The sequence below is a fragment of the Ursus americanus genome, chromosome 17 (genome assembly GCF_024610735.1).
Source record: "Ursus americanus isolate L20-20 chromosome 17, mUrsAme1.1.p, whole genome shotgun sequence".
Taxonomy (NCBI): domain Eukaryota; kingdom Metazoa; phylum Chordata; class Mammalia; order Carnivora; family Ursidae; genus Ursus; species Ursus americanus.
The window spans coordinates 49,986,179-49,998,484 of record NC_142143.1 but is presented as its reverse complement, the minus strand read 5'-3'; the positions used below and the strand labels follow the sequence as shown (position 1 = coordinate 49,998,484).

The 12,306-nt window shown below is 41.6% G+C and overlaps 1 long non-coding RNA gene across 2 annotated transcripts in view; it reads left to right on the top strand.

Annotated features, from left to right (window-relative positions):
• The first annotated feature begins 155 nt into the window (after nt 1-155).
• LOC123787178 (uncharacterized) overlaps nt 156-12,306 on the top strand; it is a 76,757-nt gene continuing 64,606 nt past the window's right edge. For both annotated transcript variants that reach the window (XR_015727203.1, XR_015727202.1), the window contains exon 1: nt 156-291. This is a non-coding gene — a long non-coding RNA (uncharacterized LOC123787178). The remainder of the gene's footprint in view (nt 292-12,306) is intronic.

The following is a 12,306-nucleotide window of genomic DNA, read 5'->3' as shown; positions in this document are numbered from 1 at the left end:
CACCCACGTGGCTCTCCTCTCCCTCGCACTTCCGGGTTCTCAGGGAACGTGCGCACCAGCGTGCGTGCGCGTGACCGCCGCAAGCGACGGGCTCGTGAGCGCGCTGCTGCCTGGACCGCGCCTGGGCCTTAGAGAGGACACCCGTAAGGGCCAAGGAAGGAGGAAAGCGGCCCGTCTTCAGCTCCTGAGCAACGTCGGCTCTTCGGTTCCCGCAGCGCTGACTATTCGGACCTTTAGGGCAGAACGAGAGACGGTCAACTCGCTGCACCGCGGACCTGACTGCGTTCTGAGGTGAGCTGAGAGGCCCCTCCCTGTGAGATGCGTCAGTGCTAGTGACATCACGCTTACATGACGTCAGTAGTTCTTGCTCTGACATCTGGCCTGGGCTTGCCTTTGGCCTGCCTTGGGCCTTGGGCCGCCGAGCGGTGAGGCTAGTGGCTGGAACTGTGCTCCCCCACAAGGAGTTAGTTCTCATAGCTTTTAAACCAATGCAAGGAAGTGGATTATAGTAGTTGATACTGGTAAAGGTTTATATTTCATCCCCTTGTCTGATTTTCACCCAATCACACACTTTGCAGTAATTCGCACGTGTATCCTGTGCAAGGCATTTCAGGTTTACACTAAGCAAACCGCTTCCAAGCAGAGCTCTTCAGCTTGCTCATCCTACCCAAACTACGTCAGGCTTCCTCAAAAAGTTCTCCGAAGGATAAATTAATGTAACTTCTGTTAAAGGTTCTGAATTGATGCGCTGTGATTCAAATTAATTACAAATTCCTTTGACATTTAAGAAGCACCATAAACCCAGCTCATAGGTGTGTCCACTACTCTGAAACTCTGCCCACTACTTGCTCAGTTTTTTCCTTTCTCCTTCCTTGTGCATGATTATTTTACACTAGTCACACTATTTAATCACGTATATTCACACGTCTCTTTGCCCTAAGTGGTGAACTCCCTAAGGCAGAATCTAGGGTTCACTCACCTTTATAATCTTTTCATAATGGATAGCACAACGATATTTGTTGAAATGAGGGAACTGTCTGTTTTCATTTTTTTGTCAAACTGGATCGGTTTTGCCATCACTACCTTTCAATGAAAATCCAGTAATGTAATTTTAATGAATATATAGTACACCTGTTCCCTGCTCTCAAGTATAATTGGGTCAATCCTGTTAACTGTGATACAAGGGAGAATTTTATATGTTATGAAGGTGAAAAAGGAGGCAGCATTCATATCTTTTTGAAAGAATCAGGAAGGCTTTCAGGAGGAGAATGTGATGGTTTTTTATAAATAAGTAGAAGTTAGTAATAAAAAAAAAAGTAGCACAGGGGCACCTGGGTGGCTCAGTCAGTTAAGCCATTCTTGATTTCTGCTCAGGTCTTGATCTCAGGGTTGTGAGATCAAGCCCCCCATCGGGCTCTGAGCTCAGCAGCAGCTCAGCAGAGAGTCTGCTGGAGATTCTCTCTCTCTCTCTCTCTCTCCGCCTCTGCCCTTCTCCCCACTTCTCTCTCTCTCTCATAAACAAATAAATCTTTAAAAAAAAAAGCATACCCAGGTAATATAAGAGTTACTGAGATAATAAAGTAGCATCATAAATCAGTGGGGAAAGAAAAACTTAATTGATAGTGAAGGAGACATGATTATGGGGGGAAAAAAAACTCCTGTGTCCTGCCACAAAAAATGACTACATGCATAAAAAACAAAACCATAAACAAACTAGAAAACAAATACAAGTGAAAATTTAATTGATCTAGGGCTAGGAAAGAGCCTTTAAATTATAAAAGAGTTGGAGGAAATTAGAAAGGAAGAGATTGAAACTGACTATAAAAATGTCAAGAAAACACAATGCCAACATTGTAACATATGTCAGACAGAACTTTAATGTGCTTAACATTTTAAGATCTAGTAATCCTAGAAATGAAGATTAAACTTCTATTTTTCACCTATCAGAATTTTTTGGAAAACTTTAGGTGCTGGTAGGTAAACATCTGCACTGAGTTTGGTTCTTAAACATTGCACATGGAGTGTAACTTGGTATGACCTTTCTGGAAGACATTTGGCAATATACGTTAAGGTTAAATGAGAGTATATATGTACAGTGTCTAGAACACTGTCTAAGACAAGTACATGTATAGTATTAGTGTCTACCATTACTTTTACTATCATTTTTATTATCAACAGCTTTATCATACCTTTTAATCAGCAGAGCGCCTAGAATAATACCTCAGACTTAGTGGATGTTCATTAAATATTTGTTTGGCTAATTCTCCTTGTCACATAAGAATTTTGTAGGAAAAGTCCCTTCCCCTCCACTTGCCCGTCCCCCTGCTCACATGCATGCCCTCTCACTCTGTCTCTCTCTAAAATAAATAAATAAAATCTGAAGCACCTGGGTGACACAGTCAGTTAAGCATCCAACTCTTGGTTTTGGCCCAGGTCGTGATCTCAGAATCATGGGATCTGAGCCCTGCAAGGGACTCTGCACTTAGTGAGACGTCTGCTTGAGACTCTCTCTCCCTCTCCCTCCCCTTCACACTCTCTTTCTCTAAATAAATAAATAAAATCTTTGAAAAAAAATTTTTTTTTCCTTTTTTTTTTTTTTTTTAAGATTTTATTTATTTATTTGAGAGAGCCAGCGACAGAGGGAACACAAGCAGGGGGAGTGGGAGAGGAAGAAGCAGGCTCATAGCAGAGGAGCCTGATGTGAGGCTCGATCCCATAACTCCAGGATCACGCCCTGAGCCGAAGGCAGACGCTTAACTGCTGTGCCACCCAGGCGCCCCTGAAAAAAAATTTTTTTTAAATTTTAAAGAATTTTATAGGAAAAGATATAGAGTTAATGACATGTCAACCTGTTAAAACATTAAAGTTATGAAGCAAGAAGCAAGAAGTTATCTTGAATGATCATATGGTTCAGCCTATAAGCAGGATACTTTGTACAGTAGTAAGAAAATGTTTGTTTTGTTATGTTTTGTTTTTCGTTTTGTTTGTTTTGATATGTTAGCTGTCTTTTGCTGCGTATCAAATAACCCCAAAACTATACACCAAGGGCACTAGGCGGGTTCACTTGGTAGAGCATGTGACTTGATCTCGGGGTGGTGAGTTCAAGCCCCACTTTGGGGTAGAGTTTACTTTTTAAAAAAAAGCATTTGAGGGGGTGCCTGGGTGGCTCAGTTGGCTAAGTGTCTGCCTTCAGCTGCCTTCAGCTCATGTCATGATCTCGGGGTCCTGGAATTGAGCCTCACGTCTGGTCCGCTATCAGCGGGGAGTCTGCTTCTCCCTCTCCTCTTGCCCCTCCCTCTGCTCATGCACTGTCTCTCTCTCTCTCTCAAAAAAATAAATAAGATCTTTTTAAAAAAAAGTATTTGGGGAGCCTGGCTGGCTCAGTCAGTGGAGCATGCAACCCTTCATTTCAGCATCATGTGTTTGAGCCCCATGTGGTCTTGGAGATTACTTTAAAAAAAACAAATTTAATGGCTTAAAACAATAGAAGTCATGTATTATTTCTCAGTCAATTTCTGAGTCAGGAAATCAGACAGGGTTCCATTGGGCGTTTCTGTTTCAGTCTCATAAGGTTGCAGTCAGACGTAGGCTAGAGCTGTGGTCATCTCAAGACTTATTTGGAGCTGGAAAATCCACTTCCAAGGTGGTTCTCTCATGAGTCTGGCAAGTTGGCTTAGTCTGTTGGCCACATGGGCTTTTCCGCAGGACAGCGCGAGTGCTCCCACAGAATGGCAGCTGGCCTGTTCTGGAACAAGTGACCGATCTGAAAGACTGAAGCAGAAGCTGCAGTGCCTTTTATGACCCAGCCTTGGCACTCACACATCACGTCAGCCATATTCAGGGCCAGCCTTGATTGAATTTGAGCAGGAGAGTAATGAAGGGCATGTGCTAGGAAGTAAGGATCAGTAGAGGCTATCCTGGAGGCTGGCTACCACAGATGAGGATGACATTTTCAGCTGGAGCACTGTCTGTCTTCTTAAAAGTGTCTAAGGATGGAAGCCCTTACATGTTCCTTTATAATATTGCTCAAGAAGTTGTTTCTTGGGGCCTCTGGCTGGCTCAGTCAGAAGAGCATGTGACTCTTGATCTCAGGGTTGTAAGTTTGAGACCCCCCCATCGGGTATGGAGATGACTTAAAAAATAAAATCTTAAGGGTCACCTGGGTGGCTCAGTCGGTTAAGCATCTGCCTTGGGCTCAGGTCATGATCCCATAACCCTGGGATGGAGCGTCACATCATCATCGCATCATCCAACTCCCTGCTCAGCGGGGAGTCTGCTTCTCCCCCTCCCTCTGCCCCTCCCTGCTCCTGGTGCTCTCTTTCTCTCTCTCTCTCTCTCTCTCTCTCTCTCTCTCTCTCTCGATTTTGCTCTCTCTCTCTCTCAAATAAATAAAATCTTTTTAAAAAGTTTTATCTTAATTTCAGCCATGATCTCTCCTATTAAGTCTAGAAAAACAATTCCGTTCAAGACTGTTAATTTGATACTGTTCTTTATAATTTCTTTGAAAATCTCCCTAGTGACAGTACCAGTGAGAAAACCATTTTAGTGATAACAACCCATTTTGGGGGCAAAAGAACATTAACAACAGTGCAAGGTGATGATTCATTTCTTTATTCAAGCTTCCATTCTTGTCATTTATTTGATAAACAGTGGATTAGATTTTACGTGTCATCGATAGACACATACAATAACATATATCAGCAATAATTTTACAACTTAATGATTACGCCAGTTAATTATTACCCAGATTTTATGTTATTTGGGCTCACGTCCCTTTTGCTGTTCTATTTTCTTGACATAATATTGACATAATAATGACACTCATTGATTTAGAACTTACTGTGTGCCAGGTGCTTTACATCTCACTCATCTTCCAACAGACCTTCAGAGGTGTAGTTATCACCCTTTGATTGTGGAGTAATTAAATAATGTGTCCAAAGGACACATAGTAACTGACAGGGCTGGGATGCAAACCAAGATCTGTGTCTCTTCCCTTCCTTGAACATGGATGCTGTTTAGTGACTTATCTCCATACATATGCCTCCCACCTGACAGGTCAGAGACTTCCACAGTGTTATTCAGGCATTTTCCAATTGTTTCTGTAGGTATCTCCCATTCTGTAGTGACAGTATGGTTGAAAGGTATGATTTCAGGGAGAAGTCTTCTTTGGCTTACCAAGAGGAACCAGATATTTGATATGGAACAACCTCCTTCATTTTCTTTTCAGATTATTTACTAAAAAATACCAGACAATTAGTGATACATTATTTAGCTCTTTAGCACCCAACTTTCTTTTTTTTAATAATTTTTTACTATGTTAGTCACCATACAGTACATCCCTAGTTTTTGATATAAAGTTCCATGATTCATTACTTGCGTATAACACCCAGTGCAACATACAATATGTGCCCTCCTTAATACCCATCACCAGCCTATCCCGTTCCCCCACCCCCCTCCCCTCTGAAGCCCTCAGTTTGTTTCCCAGAGTCCATAGTCTCTCATGGTTCATTCCCCCTTCTGTTTACCCCCCCTTTCTTCTCCTACCGATCTTCCTACTTCTTATGTTCCATAAATGAGTGAAACCATATGATAATTGTCTTTCTCTGCTTGACTTGTTTCACTTAGCATTATCTCCTCCAGTCCTGTCCATGTTGCAGCAAATGTTGAGAACTCGTTCTTTCTGATAGCTGAGTAATAGTCCATTGTATATATGGACCACGTCTTCTTAATCCAGTCATCTGTTGAAGGGCATCTCGGCTCCTTCCACGATTTAGCTATTGTGGACAATACTGCTATGAACACTGGGGTGCATATGGCCCTTCTCTTCACTACGTCTGTATCTTTGGGGTAAATACCCAGTAGTACAATTTCTGGATCATAGGGTAGCTCAATTTTTAACTTTTTAAGGGACCTCCAAACTGTTTTCCAAAGTGGCTGTACCAACTTGCATTCCCACCAACAATGTAGAGGGATCCCCTTTCTCCACATCCTCTGCAACATTTATTGTTTCCTGCCTTGTCAATTTTTGCCATTCTAACTGGTGTAAGGTAGTATCTCAATGTGGTTTTGATTTGAATTTCCCTGATGGCTAATGATGTTGAACATTTTTTCATGTCTGTTAGCCATTTGTATGTCTTCATTGGAAAAGTGTCTGTTCATATCTTCTGCCCATTTTTTGATTTGATTATTTGTTTCTCGTGTATTGAGTTTGAGAAGTTCTTTGTAGATCTTGGATACCAGCCTTTTATCTGTAGTGTCATTTGCAGATATCTTCTCCCATTCCGTGGGCTGCCTCTTAGTTTTTTTGACTGTTTCCTTGGCTGTGCAGAAGCTTTTGATCTTGATGAAGTCCCACAAGTTCATTTTTTCTTTTGTTTCTCTTGCCTTTGGAGATGTGTCATGAAAAAAGTTAGCACCTTTCAACTAAATTACCTTCCTTTCTGTTTGTAAAAAAAAAAAAAAAAAAAAAAGCCTGATGAGGGATACCTGGCTGGCTCAGTTGGAAGAACATGCAGCTCTTGACCTCAGGGTTGTGAGTTCAGGTGCCATGTTGGGTGGAGAGATGACTTAAAAAAAAAAAAAAAAGTCTGACAAAAAAAACAAACAAACACCCCCCACACACAAAGAACACGGGCCACTTTTTGTTACAATTAACTCTTACCATTTGGTTTTTCTACACATCTAAATATAGTATGACTTTGAAATCAAGATTAGAAGACTATACAGGGTGATGAGAAACTAATCCAAGCTTAAAGATTTCAGATCTGTTCTCTAAATAACCGTTGACTAGTATTGGTATAGAGCTGCATTGTCCCGTATTTGATAGCCACTAGTAATATGTGACTATTTATATTTAAATTAATTGAAACTAAATAAAATTTGGAATTTGGTTCTTTGCATTAGCCACATTTAAAACGCTCAGTAGCCACCCACGCCTAGTGGCTACCATACTGGATGGGACTGATACCAAAATTTCCATCATTATGAAAAGTTCAGTGGGACAATGCTGGAAAGAAGCAATAGAAAGAATTTCACGGATGAAACAAAATAAGCCAAAATTGACTGACAAGGTCTATTATTATTTTAATCCTATTTCATACTTTATTCTTGACAACATTCACATTTATGCTTTCTCTTTATAATGTGTTCTATGTATATATTTCTAAATAAAAAACAATTATAACTAAATTTATTGAGTGCTGAATGCATTCCAGGAATCGTGCTAAGTGCTTCATGTGAATTAACTCATTTAATCCTTAGGACAATACTATGTTTGTTGTAGAAAATTTGGAAAACATAAAAAAAGAGAGAGAGAGAAAACCAATCTTAATCCGCAAACCCAGAGATAATCGTTGTTGACATTTCTGATGGCTGCTGTAGTGAGCTGCCCAGATCCCAAGATGTCGCTGCCAGGAGTGTTGGCTGCTGATGACTCACTGTTGCATTTCTCTCCAAAATTGCCTTCTGTGAAGGAAACTGCCTCATCCTAGGTCATGTTCACTCCCCTGGGGCAGCTCAAAGGTAATGATTGGTCAGTTGTGGAGGTATAAGGCACAGTCCCTCAATTGTAACGATCTGGGACATTAAGCTTTAGAATTTCCCCGGGGACCAGTTAAAGCATCTGTGTCCTGCCTTTCACCTTCCTCCGCCCAGTCCTGCTTCCCTCCTAGGTGCTGTTCCTGAGAGCGCTCTTGAGTAAACCACCTGCATGCAAATCCCTGCCTCACAAGTCTCTTTCCTAGAAAACCCAGCCTACGTCAGTATTTTCAGAATATGAGTTCCAGGTTTTTTTCTTTTTGCAGATGTCTGTGTAAGTCTGTAAAATCTGTCTAAACTTTTTTCACCCCAACAAATTTGATGTTTTCTTATCTATTATTTTATATATTAATTTTTTAGTTGGTAACATTTTATGAATAATTTTGCATGTACCTAGGTATTTTTCTGTACCACAATTTTTTCTAAGTCTTATTTATTTAATCTCTATACAATGTGGAGCTCGAACTCACAACCCCAAGATGAAGAGTCACAAGCTCTTCCGACGGAACCAGCCAGGCGTCCTTCTGTACCACAGTTTTGTTTTGTTTTGTTTTTAAGATTTTATTTATTTGACAGAGAGAGAGACAGCCAGCAAGAGAGGGAACACAAGCAGGGGGAGTGGGAGAGGGAGAAGCAGGCTTCCCAGTGGAGCAGGGAGCCCAATGCGGGGCTCGATCCCAGGACTCTGGGATCACGTCCTGAGCCGAAGGCAGACGCTTAACGACTGAGCCACCCAGGCGTCCCTGTACCACAGTTTTTAACAGCCACTTGGAATTCGTATGGCACATCATAGTCAGAATACAGAATACAGTCATCTGTATTCTCAGATGTTTTGGTGTTTCCTGGCTTTCACTAAATTAGGGTCTCCTGTGGCAGACCCTGTAACTCAGCAGGCCAACACCGATTCTGAGTTTTCCTATTGACCTTCCTATAAGATAGGAAAACCAAATATTCCCATATATTTTGTTTTCTTCATCTTACTTACACAGAGGGCTGGTATCAGTTCCAACCATCAGAAAGTAAGCTGAAGATTACTGAGGTTGAGGGGAAAGTTCGGGAAAGGGAGGCATACATGTATTGCCTTCCAAATAAAATGGGACAGCCAAAACTGGTACCATTTCTTGCCTATTCTTTCTGCTTTGTGAGCAGTGAGACGTCTAGAGCTGTAGTAACCATTTTTCATCCATGAGGGAAAAGTCAAGAAAATTCAAGGCTTTTGACTTGAGAAAACTGAACATTTAAACTAATGCCAGCAATGACCTGTCTTTGGAATTTTTGTTATGATGAGAAAGGTAACTTTTTTTTTAACCTACTTGTATTTGGATTTTCTATTACTTACAGCTAAAATTATTTATAAACATCACTGTTCCTGACGTTCATGATTAGAAGTAATGCAGTGATGAACATTGTGGGTAAATACTTGAATAGCAACAACTTAACTTAAAAATCAGGAAGAGAATTAGGATCCTACATTTACAACGTTTCTTCTTCTTGACCATATGCAGCTCTGTCCTTAACCTTCCCACTTTCTTTTTGTGGAGACCAGAAAAATAGCATACATAGGCTTCCTAAATTTTTCCAAAGGACAATAATATTTAGGAGAGGAGATAGACCTTTTATACATCAGAAATTTATCTCTTCAAATAGGATATTTTAGCAAACGCACTATGCCATGGTGTTCGTATCCACTAATACAGAATCAGCAAGGTTTTTGGAGCAAGTATTGTGTGAACTGGGGAGCATTTTAGACTAAGTCATGAATTAACTCTCCATATATTAGAGTGGAAATCATTAATATTTTTAGAGTTAGGATATTTTATCATCTCAGAATAAACATGGAGAATCAAAGGAGCTGAACTGAGCTACCATTTGAAGTAAAAAGAGCAGTGTTAAATTGCAAAATAGATATTGAAATTGTGTTTGATTTCAGCTTTCTAGTGGCAGGCACTTGACAATGCAAAACCTGAATCTGGTAAGTCTATTTCCATGACTCCCACTTACTCACACAGTCTTGAGGCTGTTTCTAATTCTGCAGCCCCAGAAACCTCAAGTTGTCTGGTTCTGGTTCAAAGTAAAGGCATGAAGTTGCTTTTTGATATCGTAGTGAACCAGAGTATCTAAGACCTGAAGTATCCCAAGTTAAAGATGTCCTGGCTCATTCCCATTAGTGTCTTTAGGATGGAAGATCGCTCCAGATCTGGCCAGACTGCTTGCAAGTTGCTGCAGACTGTACTGCCATTCATGAGCATAGACTGAAACTGAACTGGCATAAGCAACAGAGTGAAAAAGCAACCTAAGGAAATCATATATCTGATAAGGGTGTAATACCCACATTATATAAAGGAGTCCTACGGCACAGCAACAAAAAATGTATATCCCAATTTTATTTCTTCCTTTTTAAAATTTATTTTTATTTTTATTTTTTTTAACTTTAGGTAGGCTTCACACACAATGTGGGCATTGAACTCATGACCTTGAGATCAAGAGTCACATACTCTACCAACTAAGCCAGACACCCCATATGTCCCAATTTCAAAATGGGCAAAGAAGATATACAAATGGGCAACAAGCATATGAAACAATGTTCAGTATCACTAATCAAAACCACAGTGAAATGTCACCTCGTACTCATTAGGATACCTACTATCAAAAAATCAGAAAATAACAAGTGTTAACAAGAATGTGGAGAAATTGGAACCCTTTTGCACCCCTGGTAGGAATGTACAGCAGTGCGCCCCTATGGAAAACTGTGTGGTGGTTCCTCAGAAAGTTAAAAATTAGCATTACCATATGACCCAGCAATCCCACCTGTGGGTGTGTATCCAAAAGAATTGAAAGCAAGATCTTGAAGAGATATCTGCGTACCCGTTTTTATAGCAGCACTAGTCACAGTAGCCAAGAGGTGGGAGCAACCCAAATGTCCGTAAACAGAGAAACGGATAAACAAAATGTGTCATATCCATACAATGGAATATTATTCAGCCTTACAAAGGAAGGAAGGAAATCCTGTCACATGCTACAGCATGGATTTGCGGACATTACGCTAGGTGACATGAGCCAGTCACAAAAAATCAGATCCCGTGTGATTCCACTTACATGAGGTATCCAGAGTAGTCAAATTTGTAGAGACAGAGAATAGCATGGTGGTTGGGCCAAGAGAGGAGGGGAAGGGGAGACGGAATGGGGAATGACTATTTAAGAAGTGTAGAATTTCAGGGGCGCCTGGGTGGCACAGCGGTTAAGCGTCTGCCTTTAGCTCAGGGCGTGATCCCGGCGTTATGGGATCAAGCCCCACATCAGGCTCCTCTGCTGTGAGCCTGCTTCTTCCTCTCCCACCCCCCCTGCTTGTGTTCCCTCTCTCGCTGGCTGTCTCTATCTCTGTCAAAAAAAAAAAAAAAGTGTAGAATTTCAGTTTTGCAAAATGAAAATGTTCTGGAGATAGTTGCACAACAATTTGAAGATACTTAGCACTGAGGAGGGGGAGGAAGGGGAGGTGAAGATCATGAGTGGCCCACAGTGCTTAAAATATTTACTATCTTGGGGATGCCTGGGTGGCTCAGTCAGTTAAGCATCTGCCTTCGGCTCAGGTCATGATCCCAGGGTCCGTCCTGGGTTTGAGTCCCACATTGGGCTCCTTACTCAGCGGGGAGCCTGCTTCTCCCTCTCCCTCTGCTGCTCCCCCTGCTTGTACAGTCTCCCTCTCTCTCTGACAAATAAATAAATAAAATCTTTTAAAACAATAAGTAAAAGGTTTTTAAAATACATATGTGTATATATATACGTATATATATATATATATATGTCTGTGTGTGTGTATCTTGGCCCATTAAAAAGAAGTTTACTAATCCCCGCAAGCTATATTATTCATGGCCCGTTTTACATTTTTGTGTTTTGTTGGTGTGTTAGGTGCAAGAAATAGGAACCACCCACACCATTTTAAGCAAAAAGGGATTTAATACAGGAAATCAGGAGCTTAGCAAATCATTGGATGGGGCGGTTGGGTCCCTTAGGGGGTCTCCAGGAGTGATTCCTATGACACGTTCTGGCCTACGGGGGAAGCTGCTACCTCTGCAGTGATCAGAAAGGCTCCATCCGTGGACTCCACTGGTGCTATAGAGTTCAAAGACATGCCACCGTAGCTGTGACCCAAGGTCAGGAAGCACTGCTGCCCCTGTCACTACCTCTCAACACCCGTGGAGTTAGTACCTAGACCCTGAAATAATGCTACAGAAAAGCCCGATGGGCCCACCAGGGAGTGTGCAGCAGAAACAAAGCACATGACTCCAGCCTTGGGTCCACCTTTCCAGTGCTTCTAATAGGCTAACGCAGAACCCTCGCTGCAGGGAGATGGGGGAAATGCGGTTTTTCCCTCCTTAACCCCTGCAGGATCCGAAGACACACCTAGACCTTTGGAGTGGATGCCGAGAGCCAGTTCAGAACCCCCACCACAGCTGGTTTGTGGCTTTAGACTCTTCCCAACTCTCATCTTTGGCCAACTCCTTATTCTCATCTTTGGCCAACTCTTTATTCTTTTATTGGAGAAACCTTGTCTGAGACTCCCTTCCCTACCTTCACCATTACGAGACAGGACGCCCTTTCGTGAGCCTCTGTAGCTCTGAGGCCAGCTCTGCTGTGTATGTGCCACTCCGTATCGTAATAGTCTGGTTTCTTCCTCCGCTAATTCCAAGCTCCTTGAAAGCACAAACTCAGTCTTATTACTGTGTAGGTAATTCGTGTATATTTGTTGAGAATAATCGTTTCTATATGATA